The sequence below is a fragment of the Hyaena hyaena genome, unplaced genomic scaffold (genome assembly GCF_003009895.1).
Source record: "Hyaena hyaena isolate Hyena2069 unplaced genomic scaffold, ASM300989v1 scaffold_1048, whole genome shotgun sequence".
NCBI lineage: Eukaryota > Metazoa > Chordata > Mammalia > Carnivora > Hyaenidae > Hyaena > Hyaena hyaena.
In genome coordinates, this window is record NW_024081671.1 from 396,696 (window position 1) to 414,149 (window position 17,454).

General features: G+C 36.0%; 1 long non-coding RNA gene across 1 annotated transcript; it reads left to right on the top strand.

The window, feature by feature from the left end:
- The first annotated feature begins 242 nt into the window (after nt 1–242).
- On the top strand, nt 243–14,364 carry LOC120223774. The gene is made up of 2 exons (XR_005526361.1): nt 243–379; nt 14,181–14,364. It is a non-coding gene; the product is annotated as an uncharacterized LOC120223774 (long non-coding RNA).
- The last annotated feature ends 3,090 nt before the right edge of the window (nt 14,365–17,454 follow it).

Consider the following 17,454-nt stretch of genomic DNA (forward strand, 5'->3'; position numbering starts at 1 on the left):
CCCAAACATGAGTGACAGATCTTACACCTAGTGAAATCCTCCAAAACAAATGGCAGTGATAAATATGGTAAGGTGATTTGCCAAGGGATAGCCTGAACTTGGCAATCACCTGTCTTTCACAGTAGACACATTTCTGGGATTCAGTTACCAACCCCAGCAGCGTACTTAGCAACAACACATCACAATACCGTGTCACAATGCTCAGATCCTCAGAAGTAAATGCTTCAGCTTGATACCTACATGTCTACTAGTGGCAGGAAACAATTTCTGGGAATTAGCAAAAATAATAAACATTTTATTCCTGTGATACACTAAGGCTATGGTCCCCAAATTTGGACATGCACCACTTTGGAGGACACAGCAGCATGGCAAGGATATGGTAAGCTGCGGAATAAGCTCAAAGTCCACTCACAGAGAATTCTTTCTACCAAAACATCTGATGTATGGAAGTGTTCTAATGAGTAAGTTAAAATACTGCATTTTAAAGTAAGCATAGATTCACTATGGAGTAGTGGGCAAAGATTACATGATATATTTTAAAGACAAGTTGCTTGCATTCCAAAGAAATTTCAGGAAGTATTTTTTCTGTATGTTTATTCTAGCATTATTTGCAATAGCCAAGATATGAAAGCAGTCCAAAATGCCCATCAATAGGTAAATAAAGAATATGTGGTATATAAATAAAATGAAATATTATTCAGCTATTAAAAGAATTAGATCTTGCCATTTACAATAATGTGGATGGGCCTAGAAGGTATTATGCTAAGTGAAATAAGTCAGATAGAGAAAGACAAATACCATTTGATTTCACTTATAAGTGGAATCTAAAAAAGAAACAAATCAATGAAAAAAAGTAAAAATCAACTTACAAATACAGAGAACACACTGGTGGTTGCCAGAGGGGAGAAAGGTGGAATGATGGACAAAATAGGCGAAGGGGAGTGGGAGGTAGAGGCTTCCCATTGTGGAGTAAACAAGTCATGATGATGAAATGCCTTACCATAGGGAATGCAGTGAATGGCATTGCAATAATGTTTGTTGTATGGTGACAGATGGTAGCTACACTTTGAGCGTAGCATAATCTATAGGCCTGTCACATACTATCGTGTACATCTGAAACTGATGTAACACTCGGTGTTGACAATGCTTCAATTAAAAGTAGTAGTTTTTATTGAGTTTCTAGGCTTCCTTATTACTACTTAGCAGGAAAACTTGAAGAATGCTTCTCCAAAAAAAGATGAAAAGACTTTAAACTGTATATTGTAGATACAATATAAATAGAGAAATTCTAGTTGTTTTATATGTAGTGGGAATGCATATAAAAACAAATGTAATTTAGATTTACACATACGTGAAGCTTTTTATATGAAGGATGTTACCAAGAGGGATTCATTTCTATAGAGATGAAATGTAGATTCAAAAAGGCTTAAGCAACACTAAAGAAAGTTAGACTACTAAATGGACATAATGGAGGGCTGGGTACATATATGACATCATTTAAATAGAATATTTTTTTCCAAAAATATCGTATAACATAACGTGATGTTGCCTGTCTTGGATAGTTAAAGAACAGTTATATAAGGAAGCAAATGCTTGACTTATAACACTTTCCAGTTCTAGATGTTTTGGGTTATGTAATCTTACAGAAAAGGCAGTAAATTTCCCTGGCATTAAGGTTGGGAAAACATGGTCTATGTTATGTAATGGATATTTAGAGTATACAGTGGCACAGAGCTATAGATTCATAGAGTCCAGTCACTATCAAGGTCTTGCTCTTGGTAAATATGTTAAAAAGTAATGAGTCTACAATGAAGATCTGGTCAGTGACCATTTCATTGTCGTAAAAGATCAGTTCTGACATTCCAATGCCTATAAAACTCACGAACGTTTCCAACTAGTAGTTAATTTCATTTTTATGGATAAATGAGCTTAAGAGTCAACACATCAATCATTTATGTAAAGGTAGCGGTAGAAAACTACGTGAATAAATAAAATATATTGATACAGTGGCCATATAAATTGTTCAGGAAGACAAGTATTATGATATCAGTATATGGCAAAACTGTGCTTCATCCATTATTTAAAGGAAAAACAAAACACATCATTAATTCACCAGCTATTGGAAATTTGTGGTGAGTAAAATTCAATATGTTATGTTGGTCAGCAAAGCTTAAAGTCAGGAGTTTTATGTATTCAGATTTAATAACATTTTACTAATGGCCTTGACTATTTAGTCTGAGGAAGATTAAATAAGTGGTATGCGATAAAGAGACAGAGCCTGATTTGTGGTCATATAACAACTTTAGCCTTGGTGGATTATAAGTGGAGAAATGGGTAGATAAGTGGTGATTCCCCTGCCTCAGAGACTGTAAAGTTGATTTGCCTTATCTTCACCTTTAAAGGGGGAGAAAGCAGCTCTCCTTGCTGGCCAGAAAGAAGAGTGTCCCCCACAAGTGGAAACAGGAATGTTAGAGAAGTCAGAGACATTGTTACTGCACGTGTATGATTACTGATGGATCACAATTTAGGTAACAAGAGGAAGTGTCTGTTCCCAAAACATATAATGTATCACCTTAAAGAGATGCTAACTAATCCAGTGTCAGTGATATCTTTAGGGTCGAGGCAATGATCTCCATGTAAAGGCTATTTTCAGCGTTGTTCTCATCCCTGCTTTAGTTAGGTCCCAAAGAGATACATCAATCCATAGTTTCAAATGATTTAACAAGATTTGAGCCAATTCTCACACAGAAGTTCTGTATGCCCAGAAGCAGGAAACTTTAATATTAAAGCTGTCTACAGCACATCTGCTTTGTAATAGATCATGTGACTTAAGGAAAGTTTCTGACAAGTATTTGTATACTATAATTTATTTTGCATCAAAAGTGTATCAAAACTAGATTTTTTTAAGTTTATTTTGAGAGACACAGAGAGAGAGAGAGAGAGAGAGAGAGAGAGAGAGAGCGTGCACACTCTCAAGCAGGCTTCATACTGTCAGTGGGGAGTCCTATGCAGGGTTCAAACCCACAAACTCTTGAGATCATGACCTAAGCCAAAATCAAGAGTTGGTCATTCAGCCACCCAGAGGCTGCCAAACTGAATATTTTTTATCAAACACACAGTTTATCTACACCAGCGTTCCTACAAGTCAGAACATTGGGGATTTCACAGAGGTGCACACTGTTTATATAATCCATGACTATCAAAATGCTTTTTTTAACAATTTCATTTTCAACTATCATTACATGAATAGGTATTATTACTATTGTCTCAGGTAGCTTTACTTTTCCCCCCAAACATTTTATGAAGAAGATTGTTAAACATATAGAAAAGATGAGGGAAATGCATAGTGAACAATGATGAACTCAGCACCTGGCTTCCAGAATTATTATTTTTGTTATATAAGCATTAACTTTTTTTTGGGGGGGAGGTAAAATCTACATAGAGTAAAATATATAAGGCTTAAATGAATCAGGTATTGTTATGTTCCATTTGCCTTGATATCTGTCTCTTTCAAATTATAGTGAAACCTCCACAGGCTCCCACCTCTCTTCCACTTTGTGATATATGTATTATTACATGATATATGTGATGCATTTCGTATTTACATTTCATGAATGCTGACTCTACAAGTCCTACATTTTCTGCCTTTCTAGAGTGAAGAAAGGCAATTGCTAAAACGCTCATCAATTCTTCTAGACCACAAATATGTACTTGAATTTGTACTTTGTTGTGTTTCAGTAAGATTTTAGCCTCCTGTCACAGAGCGGTCTTGCATATCCAGAAGCAGAGAATTTAAATATGATAAACTGCTACTGTCCATCTAGTTTGTAACACTGCAGTCTCATATGATTTAAGGAAATTTCCTGACAAATATTTACACACTTCCTCTGCTATCAAAAGCATATCAAACTTTCTAAGTGCTTTTATTCATGTTTAATCGGGAGTCAAAACAACAGCAAAATGCTCATTCAAAATAAGAATTTTTATAGAGAAAATTTTAACAATAAGCTTCATTTCTTCCTCCTATCTCCTCACTGGACCACCCCCTAATCCACATCTTTGCCTCTGTCATTTACAGACACCCTCTCTTCCTCTTCTCAAGCCCTACTCCAATGGCTATTGACAGGAATTAGTCATTACTGGTTCAGTTCTCAGTCTTCTGCTTATATTTTTCACATTAAATTTATGGGCCACCTGACGCAGAAAAATAAATCCTATCTTAAAATTTCAAATTGAAACAATGTGACTCCACATGTATATCTTCAAAAGAAATTTAGTTAAGGGCTTCTAAATCTGCACTTAAAAATAACATCAGCATTTTCCAGGATCCTAGGAAGGATTTAATCTTTCCTTAAAGTTTCTCTTATTTTAAAGCAGAAACATTAGCACAAAAACTGCATCAGCCAAAAATTCTCCAAATATTATGAAAGGCCATTGCTGTGTAAACTTTAATGATGTTTGCATACCAGAATTAGGACCCATAATAACTCTATCTCAGAGTATTTTATTATAAAAATAAAACACTGGGGCTGTTTCCTCCTGCAGTAATAAAAAAGAGTAAATACAAATAAATTAAGCAGAGCAAATACTATAATTTAAACTTACCAGTTTATTTATTAGAGCTAATATAAAAGTTCCCTTAAATAATATATAGACACATAACTACAGCATGCATAAAAATTAACATAAATATGTAAACCTATGGGAAAAAATAAAAGCAATGAAGAAACAACAGATAGAAAAGATGCTTCATTAGGTACAATATATCATTACTTTATTTCTACTAATGCTGTAATCACAACTTGCAAACCTGACTATTGGGCGAAGAGCAGCAGCTATAATGGAAGTACACAAAGAAACCAAACACAAACTGTTCTTGGATGTTGGCAACTGTAGTCCTCCATACACGACAGAGATGATCGAAAGCGAAGCTTTCTCTATTTTCCATTCCCAGAAAAAAGAGAAAGCTAGAAAAGAGGACTGACCAGTTTAACAATGTTCTTTGCTTGCTGAGATCAATCGATCTTTAATCCACCAAGTGCAGTATTGCTTACATGCTTGAAATGAAAAGTGTTTCATCTAACAATGGGAGGCCTTCCCTCATTTGAGTTCTATGTAGAAAGGTCACCGGTATAACTTGCACACATTCCAAAGTGTTAATATATACGGAAAGAAACTTTAAAAGGAATCTGCCCATATAGATACCCGTCCCACTAAACCCTCCCATTTACACCCTATTATATGCTCATTATCCCTTGCTTTAGATATATGGTGAGTTACATCACATTCCAGTCATACAGTCAATGTATCATTTAGGTTATGAAGTAGCAGATGTTAATTCTCTTTTTAAAGATAATCAGAACAGGGGTGGCTGGGTGGCTTGGTCAGTTAAGCTGAGTGTTGGACTTCAGCTCAGGTCATCATCTCATCATCTGTGGGTCTGAGCTCCGCATCGGGCTGTGTGCTGACAGCTCAGAACCTGGAGCCTGCTTCAGATACTATGTCTCCCACTCTCTCTACTCCTCCCCCGCTCATGCTCTGTCTCTCTCTCAAAAATAAATAAGCATAAAAAAATTTTTTTTTGAAAGACAACACACTGATGACTTAATAGGTGATGTAGGAGTGAGTAGCCATCAAGGACTCGTGTGTCACTGTGGAAAGACACGGACTCTGTGCCTTCTCTGCCATGGGCTGTATTTGTGACTCAATTCCGGAAGTCTCGGTTCCTTCATCCACAGAGTTCATAAGAGGACCCACTTCAGAGTATTGCTGTGGGTTTTAAATGGGCTAATGGTATTAAAGCTCTTAGCACAGAGCCAGTCTCTATATGGACATCCAGTAAAGGGAGAGTTATTATATTTCATTACAAACCCACACTTCTGATGTTAAAACACAATGGATAAGCAATACCATTGAGAGGCTGAGAAGTTCATATAAGCATGGTCAATGGTTACATTTTTGGATAAGAGCAAGCTTTAGGAGAAAGAAGATTAAGGGGAAATGAATTAGAGAATAAAGGAAAAATTAAACTGATACCGATTTAAATCCCTTTACTCCACTGATCCTAAGGGGAGCCACCTCCTCAGTGTGGTCCCTTGGCACAGGTTTATAAAGTCCACACTATAACTCTTGGGTTTTTTCTTTCCTTATCTAGTTCAGAAGCATCTCATTTTCCTATAGCCACATTGTAACATAACGTATCTGCTGACAAACAACAACAAATGCATTTGCTTTTTGCTTCCCCACTGAGCCAAAAGCCACCCTTACCCTGTTTTATCCTGACTGCTTAACATATCTGCATCACAGATAATATTGTGTGCCATTAATTAAAACTGCAGGAAAAATTACTGGGTGCCTAAACATCTGACAGGTTGCAAGGACAAGGGCCTGTTTTGACTTACCAAGGCCACTCAGAGATAATAAATGAAATACAAATAGAGCTTGTGAAATATAATGCACTTTTAATTTAAACTCTTGGGCCCGTTCTGTTCATTTGGTTTAACAGAAACACGACCAGGTTAAACAAATCAGAATATTACAGAGAACAGCCTGTTGTGAAAGTAATTTGCCTTTGTCACCAAAAATTAGGGCCATGTCATTAACAGCTGTGATTACTCAGAAACTACATAGCATTTTTCAGCACAATGGTGTAGACTGTCTTTATTGCTGTGACTTCTTCACTTAGAATTATTTAAGACTTTGATATTGTGGAGAAAACATAGTTATTTTGTTTGTAATTTAAAACATAATCACAACCAAGTATCATATGTATATACACTCAGAAAAACCACATTCTTAGTGAGGCTCAGACTGAGTAGAAATAAATGCTAGTGATTTGGCCCCTACCCTACCAGCTAACAGCACCTTTGGACTGAGTTTAAACACTGAGCTTAGCCAATCAACACAACCTCTTATCAAATTGTATCAGATATTTTACAAATGCCACATACTGGCTTCAAGATAGATAGGCAGTAGTTATCAAGATTGAGTACTTATTATTTGGACTTAAAAAAAGCATCAACTAATATAAAACAATAAATAATAAACACAATGAAAATAAACAGCATGAAAAGAGCTGGCCAACAAATCCTCAGCAAATATTACTTCCTAGCTGCTAGCATTTCAGTAAAATTGTCTACCCAAAAACATAATGGTATATATCAAAAATTTTTCATTGATAATTCCAATCCAAGTTTAAATTATTAAGATGGTTATTATTGCTGTGTGTGCTTCAAACACATGATTTACAATATGGCAATTGAATGATATGCATCAGCTCCAGGCAACCCAAGGATGTTACTACCTTTGTGCTTGAGAAAAAGGCCAGGACGGGAAACGATACTAGAATAGGAAAAAGTGAACTAGTAACGGGGCTGAGAGAGAAATCATGGCTAGGTTACAGGAGCCCATCGAAGAAAAGCATGTGAGTGGGGTTCATTAGAAGTCAAAAAATACCTAAACGTGCAAATTAGATTGTAATACACTTATAGGTATGATCCTTATCCAAACATATAAGAAGGAGGAAGGGGTAAGAGTGTCAATATTTAAAGACTGAGTCTAGACTGTGGCTCAAAGTGGGAAATTGAGCAGAAGATAGGAATCATATATGCTAAAGAGATTTAAATCCCCCAAATCTCAAAATCTGGAAATGCTATTGGTTTAAAACACTAGCCTAGAAGTAGATATTATCTTCTGTCCCCAGACAATTAATACCTAGTCCCCCTTTGATACTTAAGAAGGCTCTGGCACATTTTAGGGAGTTACCTGGTGCAATACTAGAGTTGCAGATGAGGGTTACTTTCGGGATGAGATCCCGTGAGGAGCAAACCCTCTTGCTCTAAATACCAAATAAAAGAATTCATCTGTTAAAGGGCTCTATTCTATTAATTTCTTTTTAGGAGACACACTATAAATATAAAATGGAATTGGAGTGAAATTCAGAGGAAGAAAGATATCATGAGGTTTAAATTTTATTTTCAGAGGACCAAGAGTAAATATCATGCATGGAAAAATGTATTAATACTAGCCATTCAGATACCAGAAAGAAAAATATAAAATTGTCTCTATTTACAGATGACATGATTGTCTCCAGATAAATAATCCCAGTGAACATAGACAAAATAATCCTAGAACTATTACATTTGTTTATCAAGGTCATAGGATACTCATTAGATGAAAGTCAATGGTGTGAGTATGGGTGTACAATGTATATATTTATAGTCACTTTATGTTAAAAATTGCCATTTATAATAGCATCCAAAATGAAGTTCTTAATGATAAATTTAATCAATGTCCAAACCTGTTCAATGAAAACTACCATTCACTGAGGGAAATGAATGGAAGCCAAAATAAATGAGATATATACCATCTCATCAATTGCGGAGGCTCAGCATTGTTAGGATATCATGTCTACTCATATTGATAGTATACAGACCAAATGCAATCACATCAAACTACCAGCAAATTTTTGTTGTTGTACAAAATGAAAGCAAGTTCTAAAATTTATATTTAAATGCAAAGAACTTAGACAGTCTTTGAAAACCAACAGCGCTAGAGGATATGAATTACCTGATTTTAAGACCTGCTATAATAACTGAAGTAATTAAGACAGAATGATTCTGGGGTCAAGATAAATAGTATGTGTGCTGCCGAAGCGAGCACGGGGTAAAGATAAATATAGATGAACGGAACAGAATATAGTGTAACACACACAAACTCCATGACCAGTTGATACTCAACAAAAGTGCCAATGCAATTCAATGGAGAAAGGGTTGTAACTGAATATCCATATGCAAAATAATGATCTGAAATCATGACCTTATACCACATGAAATATTAACTGAGAGGGCACAGACTTAAATAGAAGAGATACTATATCATTTTCAGAAGAAAATACAAAAAATATTCTTGAATGCTGGTGATGCTTTATAAATGATAGGATTATGCTTATATGTTTAGATACACTTATTAAAACTGAGGTGCCCGGTGGCTTAGTCAGTTATCAAAACTGAGGTGCCTGGGTAGCTCAGTCAATTAAGCATCTGATTCTTGATTTCAGCTTCATTTACACTTTCACAGCATAGGGCTCTGTGCTGACAGTGTGGAGCCTGCATGAGATTCTCTCTCTCCCTCTCTCTGCCGCTTCCCCATTCACACTCTCTTTCTCAAAATAAAAGAAAAAAACGTTAAAAAATCTTTTAAAAAGTTAACCATGCTTTTTTCAAATTAGTGCATTTTATCATATGTAAATTAATATCGTAAAGCTAACCATTGTTATATCATGCAAGTAATTCTGTCTGATGTGTTTATCTTCTCAAACTTGCTTACTAAAGTACATGTTACAAATTGGCAGCGCTCACAGCTCTTTTTTAAATAAGTACTAAGGTTATGAAATAATCTCCCCACTCCAAACTCAAAGTAAAGAATATGCTGCAAATAATCATGCATTATAAATAGCAACAACAGTAATTTTAAAGTACATATATAAAAATAAATGCTGGGGTGCCTGGGTGACTCAGTCGGTTGAGCATCTCACTGCTGATTTTAGTTCAGGTCATGGTCCCAGCCAGGGTTGTAGGATTTAGCCCCATGTTGGGCTGCATGCTAAGCATGTAGCCTGCTTAAGATTCTCTCTCCCCATCCATCCCTCCCCACATTTGTGCATGCTCTCTGTCTCTCTGAAAAAAAAAATTTTTTTAAAAAGAAAGAAATTAAAAATAGGTACTAAACTTAAAGATTACTCCCAGATTAGTATTCCAAAATCCCTAGCAGATCCTCTTACCCTATAAATATTGGAGTATTTTTAAATATTTTTGTGGACATACCCTACTTTTATAATCATAAAGCACAGCAAAATTTTTCCACATGTAACTTTATAATGTTTTAAGATACTTAGTTGTTTTTACAGAATATTGGTCATGTATATATGTATCCTCTGAGTTATACTATTCAGACTTACACTTTCATTAATGCAACTAATATTTATTGAGTACTATCATGTTGGGCACTGAGAGACAAAATACATTAATATCAATGTTAAATAATTCAAACAACAAAAGTTCTGAGATCCTGTGTAATTTTTGAAAATGAGAAGTCATTTTTAATCCTATAGGTATATCTTTTTTCTAACGGGCTCATGTGATATTATCAAGAGGCACAGCAAGTGAGTATTCTATTTTGAACCAGCATCGATCATGCAACATAGCATCTATTAGCAAATGAGCTCCACTGAGAAAGAAGCATCCTTTTCTGTGAAGTTTTCATGTTTGTGGTGTCTCACATACAATTACTCTATGGGAATTCTGTCTCACTTCTAACTAGTAGAAACAGAAAGAAAAAATAAAGTCTCTGAAACACACACTAGCACACAGGGCCCTCCTTGTCTTTGCTCTGAAATGGAAAACCAAAGTTTTGCCCAGTTCTCACAAACAGTCAGGAGTTGCCTCATTAAGGCACCTATTTCTAGTTTCTACTGAAACAATGCAAGAATCCTACTTTATCTAAGAGTGAATATTAACAGAGAATTGAAGTTTAAGGGATGTAATGCAAATCTGTTTAGAAGCAACTAGATAAAAAGGAAAACTAAACCTCTTGTTCATGGTATAGCTGACAAAAAAGCAAATAGGAAAGGCATGCAGAATATTGCTTATGAACACCAAAATCCAGTTTCATCTCCAGAGACTAATCTTTGCACATTTTCTGAACAAATATATGGCATATATATTGCAAGTATAGCTTCTGTGAGAGACAGGGTAAAATTCTCATATTCAAATGAGTATGAAAGAAATCAGATGAGAACAGAATTATAGAGTCCTCCATCAATGTGGATTTAGGGTATTCAAGACAACCCCTCACGTGACTTCCTTAGACAGCCAAGAGTAAAATAGTTAGCAATTCTCTCTCACAAATCCAGGAGGTGGACTTTCTGTAAGAGAACACAGTGAGTGGGAAAATGAAGAATTTCCCAAACCCAGAGATAGAGGCTAATTGTTCAAGATTAACTAAAGAACTCTTAGATACAATTTCTCAACACAGGTAGAATATGTGATAAACAAATGTGATGTTTTTCTTTACAGTGGATTAGTTTCCCAATGCAAACTGTTCATGAGTGTCTACCATTATGTTGCTCATGTGTAAGAAATCATAAAAGGTGACCAGGGAACCGTGAGCCTGATATTTACTAATTGTTTACAAAGCATGCCTCAAGATGTCACAATTGGTCTGGAATCCAGAAAAAAAAACCTGAATTCTTAAGCCTTGGACTCCAAATTCCCAGAGTATCACTTTACTTTAGATAAAATATCTTTCAGTCATTTTGACCAATATTTTTATCTATATGCCTGAAAGCAGAAGAGACAGATTTTAAGTTTACCTCCGTGTCTTAGTAACTCAGCAGTGACTTTTTCATTACTAGTTAACATTTCTAAGGCTAGTAAGGTTCACACAGGCTTGCTGATCCTAAGGACAAATTTGTCACTATGCCATTTTTTTTTCCTTTAAAAATCATATAATCCCAAACTCAAGATCTTACCCTCCTACTCACTCTTCCAAAGTTCTTTCAACCAATCCTTGTTGAGCTCTATTAGGGCAAGCATCCTGATACCATTGGGCATAAAATTATGGGAATGAAACAAGAAGTACCATCAAAAAGCTTGAGGTCCCAATAATCCAGAAGAATGCCACTCCAGAAGCTAGTTTCGATAACAACTCTGTATTAAATGAAAATCAATAGGTGCATTTAACTGGACAAATCTTGCTACCAAAATAAAAATGTCTACTGCACTATTCATTCCAGCATTATCTCCTTGACACACAGAGGCTTCTAACAAATGGCTCATGGTCTGGTACTGATCCGCACTCACATTGTTAGCACTCTCTTCTAGATGAAGCTCTCCTTCTCCCCTCCTCCCTCTGTTCCTCCTTGTCCTTCTCTCTCTTCGTTAAATTTTTGCCTCCTTATTCCACACAGAGAGCAAAATATTGGTTCAGTGCAGTTCTCTAAAGTTTACAAGTTATAGATCCATAGAGATTGTCTTCATGACAGTTCCCTCTTGTCTGTCCCAAATTCCAACATGACAGAATATCTGTCAGCCTACCATGAGTGACATGTCCATTTCTAAATTAATCAGTTATGGCCAGGGGTCAGGTACACGGTGCAATAATGGTTTCTGATGGCATTCCTTGAAACAGGAAAGTTTTTAATTGTGAGGACTTCCAACTTACTGATTTTCTCTTTTCCTGCTGGTACCTTTGTTGTCAAATCTAAGAAACCATTGTATAACCCAAGATAATAAAGGTAGTCTGCTCTATTTTCTTTAAAGGGTTTTCGAGTTTCATTATGGCGATGGCAGCATGACTTTGTAAATATGCTAAAATACATTAAATTATATGCTGTAAGCTGGTTAACTATATGCTATGTAAACTATTTCTAAAGCTTTTTTTAAAACAAGGATGGTTTCTGAGTAGTCAAACTCAGAAAGGCATCTACAACAATGAATTTAATAGGCAAATAAATGATGTAGTCAGTAATTGTTCCAGAAATGAAGGAAGGACTGCCTTTACACAGGGCACACAGGGACAGCTTCACATCAGAGGTAATAAGTAGACTATGGTTTGACTGACATCATCATAAGGAAACAATCATGATATTTAGATAGGTGAAAAACCTTCTTATGCACAGGCATGGTTAGTCTGGATTCTCACAACAACCTTAGGGAAGGTATTATTTCTACACCGACAGAGTAGGGAAATGAGACTTGGAAAGAAGAAGTGGCAGGCCCAAAGTTATACATAACTAGAAATGCTTGAGCCAGGAATGGAATCCATGTCTGTCTCCCAAGCTATGGCCTTAGCCACCTAATCAAATCATATAGCAACAAAGTGTCTATTTGTAAGTGTGGGTCAAGAATACTTATGGAGGCATTTAGGCTCATACATTTTTGGATGATAAAGTCAACACCATCCTGTATTCTGTCAACTGTCATTTTTTACAGTAATGTTAACAACAGAAGTTGAGACAACTTACAATGCTAACCGGATATACACTTTATGAAAGTTTAAAAATCTGTGCTTCAAAATGTCATAAACATTACAGGTAGTGTTCTGTTTATGTGATATAGTCAATAATAAAAATTTAAATTTAGATAGAAATGCCATCATAGGGGCACCTGGGTGGCTTAGTCGGTTAAGCGTCCGACTTTCGCTTAGGTCATGGTCTCGCGGTTCATGGGTTCGAGCCCCGCGTCGGGCTCTGTGCTGACTGCCAGCTCGGAGCCTGGAGCCTGTTTCAGTCTGTGACTCCCTCTCTCTCTCTGACCCTCCCCTGCTCACGCTGTCTCTCTCTCTCTCTCTCTCTCTCTCCTAGAAATAAATAAAACATTAAAAAAAAAGAAGAAATGCCCTCATAAAAATTGTTCTCAAATTATGCCATATTTTAATTAAGTTTCGATTACTAAAAGAGAAGAGTATGAGGAAATCAAGAGTATGGGGAAACCAGTGAAATATCTCACTGGAATGGCCTTTATTACAAAATTAGTTATTCTTTACAAGTATCCAAGGGGACATAGTGACTAAATTGCCCAAATGACTTTGTTATAAAACATTTCATCCTATACCATAATGTCATGTGTGGTGTGCTACTGAGTATCAGGGGAGCAAAAAAGGCTGGCAAGAATTAAGTGTCAATACCATTCTCTTTGATCCCTAGAGCAATATCAAAAAGTACATTGTACTAGAAGATCATGTAGGATTGCAAACTGATTGTCCTTAAAAGCTAGGAGTTTTATAAAGTTACTCATTACCACTGAACTTGACTGTCTAGTTCACAGGTTCCACGGGTGTCAAAGAAATGGAGGGTCAGGTATTCCAGGATCCCCTACTGGTAGAGGACTGAAAAGGCATCAGCTACTTTAGTCTATAGCAGCTGCTTATGCAAATTCTGAGATGAGAAAAAAAAAAATGGATTTTTTTTTTCTTTAGGCATTTCCTGGATTAAAAAAAAAAAAAAACTCTAAGTGAAATTATTGTGAAAACTATACCTCATATAAAGTCCTTATATAAAAATATATAAGATTTTTTGTTTTTTAATCTTACCGAAACTCCTCAATAAATTCATTTTAAAATCTCTTTGGGGAAAAAAAGAAGAAATAGGACTATTTTAAACTTGAAACTTTTGTTGGCAGGTACTTCTGTGCTGAAATACCTTTTGGATCAACCTAGAAATGGAGGGGCACAGGTCAGTAGCAGGAAATCGTGGTCAAGAGCTTTATGAAAATTATCCTATTAGTAGAATCGTGGGAATATTACAGATGTGGATTGGAAACATTATTAGCACCTACTTAATAAAGGAGAAGTAAAGGAAAATGATAAATGGGTCTTTAAAACAAGAGGCTCTTGCCAAAATCTCTCATGCTTGCCCTTACAGTGCCACCAATAAAGGTGACTGTATCTCATTGAATATCTTACAGAGATCTCAGAGTAATCCGTCTAAATGGGGCTGTGCTTCAGAACAGGGAAATAAATGGCATCATTAAATTCCTCTGAAGTAATGTCTCCTTTCTCAATAATGTACCAACTCCTATGACAGTTGTCCCTGAGACAGTCAACTTAGCATTGTTCACTCACTAGAATGAGTGACTTTAGATTCTTGGATATAGCCTATATTTAGAAAAAAAAATACATTTGTCTGTGGAATGATAAAAGCACTTTTTTAGACCAAAAATGCACAATTAGCTCAATATAATGTGTTTTCTACTTGTCACAGGAAAGAGTATATTCTGGCCTGTCACTGTCTACCAGCCATTTACAAATTATCCTCTTGAGTGATATGTGACAGGCTTCATTAGCAACCTCAGTGAACCATCCATTTCTTAAAAGGTGACGGTCTCAAATTTGGCATGGCCAGGCTCTATGTATCTTTATTCTTTCTTCTCAACTGGCAACCAGTCCATTGTGTGTTTCCTCATTATCAATAACTGTGCTAAAAGCTAAGAGAAAAGTAGAACTGTAATTGGTCTCATCACATAGCCATTAAGAAATAAAGAGGATAGAATTCACCTCCAGGTGAGATATAAGAATGATGTTTCTGCCCCCAAGAATATGATGGAAACTGCAGAATTGTTCTTATGGCATGAATTTATAAAGAAACTTGTCTACATAACTTTTATATAATATCCAGAAAACAAAGAAAGGTTGGTGTTTGCTGTCAAAATGACATATATAGTAACTCTTTCCTTTACTATGTAAACATGGAAAAAACCCTTAAACTCTTTGAATCTTGGCTTACTACATATATAATATTAATTACATTATTTTCCTTATAGATTTTTGCAAAGTGCATATGAAATCACATGCCTTGCAAGTGTTAGATGTATGGTAGTTACTTATTAATATACATCAAAAGATAAATTACGTAAAATATATTTGGGCATGTGTATGTGTGTGCACACATGCATGTGTGTGCATATAGATGGATGGCTACCTAGAGGGAGAAAAAACAAAAAGAGACTGTTATTTAATCAGGGAATTCAGTATAGACAGTACCTGATTTATCTCCAAGTACTTCTCTCAGGCACAGAGCAACTCTACTTTTGCAATATGGGTCAACCTACAGGTTTTGAACGTCCGTTTTGTGATGTGCCCTGCATAAAGTGCCGTGCATGAAGTGCTTTCAATTATAGGTGGCTGCTAAAATTCATGTCAGAAAGTCAAGAAACAACTTCTATATGTGTGCTTTTACTAAAGCTTGTTTAAATCATTGACCTTTCCTCTTTGGTTCATAACACCTTGTCAAGATGCAATGGACTGTTGCTAATATAAAAGAAAACAAAGATTCTATTCTGGGAAGAGAATTCTGCCTGTCTGAAGTGCAAAGGACTAGCAATCTTACAGAGGAATGTTAAAAAGCTACAAACCAGAACGTACTTGTTCCACAGACATTATTGTGCTTGATCAGGTGGAGGAGAAAGACAAGGGGCAACAAATGTTCATTGACAGCCAATATGTTCATCAGATAAGGAGCCACATAAACAGCTGCAATCGACAAACAGGTGCAATCTCAAATTTTACATTGTGTCTAAGTACATGAATTAAAATTCAGAGTCTATCTTAATGCCTGACTTTCCCACTTAAAACTTTGGTAATTGGTCATTTTTCATTCTATTTTCCACTCTCATGTTGCCATAAACTTCGAACTCCCTGATGGATAGCTGTCAATGAATAATTCATTTATCCAAGTCTCCCACTGTGTAAATTTTTTATTACATCTTTGGGCAGTGGATACACTTTACAAGTCCCATCAGAGCTCTGGAGAGTTTCAGAAATTCTGTGCAGATTAAACAAAAAAAAAAGAAAGGATGAAAAAAAGAAAAGAAAAAGTACTCTGGCCATACCACTAAAGCAATACAAAACCAGATTTCAAATATCACCTATGAATTAGGCCAAAAGGGAGAGGTGATGGCAATGTAATAGTTTTACTATCAGAGCTGGCTTAACTCTGCAGGTTCTAATGTTAAAGAACTTCAGTATGGAATGGCAGGGGACATAAATGTGAAGTTTTAAAATCATCTTTAAAAATAAAATGGAGGGATGCCTGGATGACTCAGTCGGTTAGGCATCCGCCTTTGGCTCAGGTCATGATCTCAAGATTTGTGGGTTCAAGCCCCCACATCCGGCTCTGTGCTGACAGCTCAGAGCCCGGAGCCTGCTTCGGATTCTGTGTCTCCCTCTTTCTCTGCCCCTCCCCTTCTCACGCTCTATCTTTAGATAGGGTTTAAAGAAGAGTTTTAAAAAACAAATAAAAATAAAATAAAATAAAATAAAAATGGAAGACAAAGTAATTGGACTGTACTTTCAAGTACAATTATGTTAAGTATAACAGAAGTACCATTCGTATGGAAAACTCATTTAGATAACTATTAACTACTGATATGAAGCATATATGCAAGAAAAGCATTTCCTCAAGAGGCTCTATAGATGGAGGCAAGAGTTCTTTGCTCATCCCCATCACTGACATACCATCTTACACTATGTTTCCGAGAGGCAGTTACAAGATAAACTTTAGCATAATAGACTCGGAGAAAGCTTTTAAAGGACAGCTACATGCGGGTTAACTCTGTAATCCCCAAATTTATTTGGCTCTAAATCCACACTTATATGGCCAATTCATCTATAAATAGGGCACAAGAATATATAAGGGGGAAAGATGATCTCTTCAATAAATGGTGCTGGGGAAACAGAGGAGTCACATGCAAAAGAAGGCAACTGGTCCACTTTCTCATGCCATACACAAAAATAAACCCCAAATGGATAAAGGACCTAAATGTGAGACCTTAAACCATAAAAATCTTAGAAGAAAACACAGCCAGGAATCGCTTAATCATCACCCTTAGCAGCGTTTTTCTAGATATGTCTCCTCAGGCAAAAGAAACAAAAGCAAAATTAAACCATTACAACTAC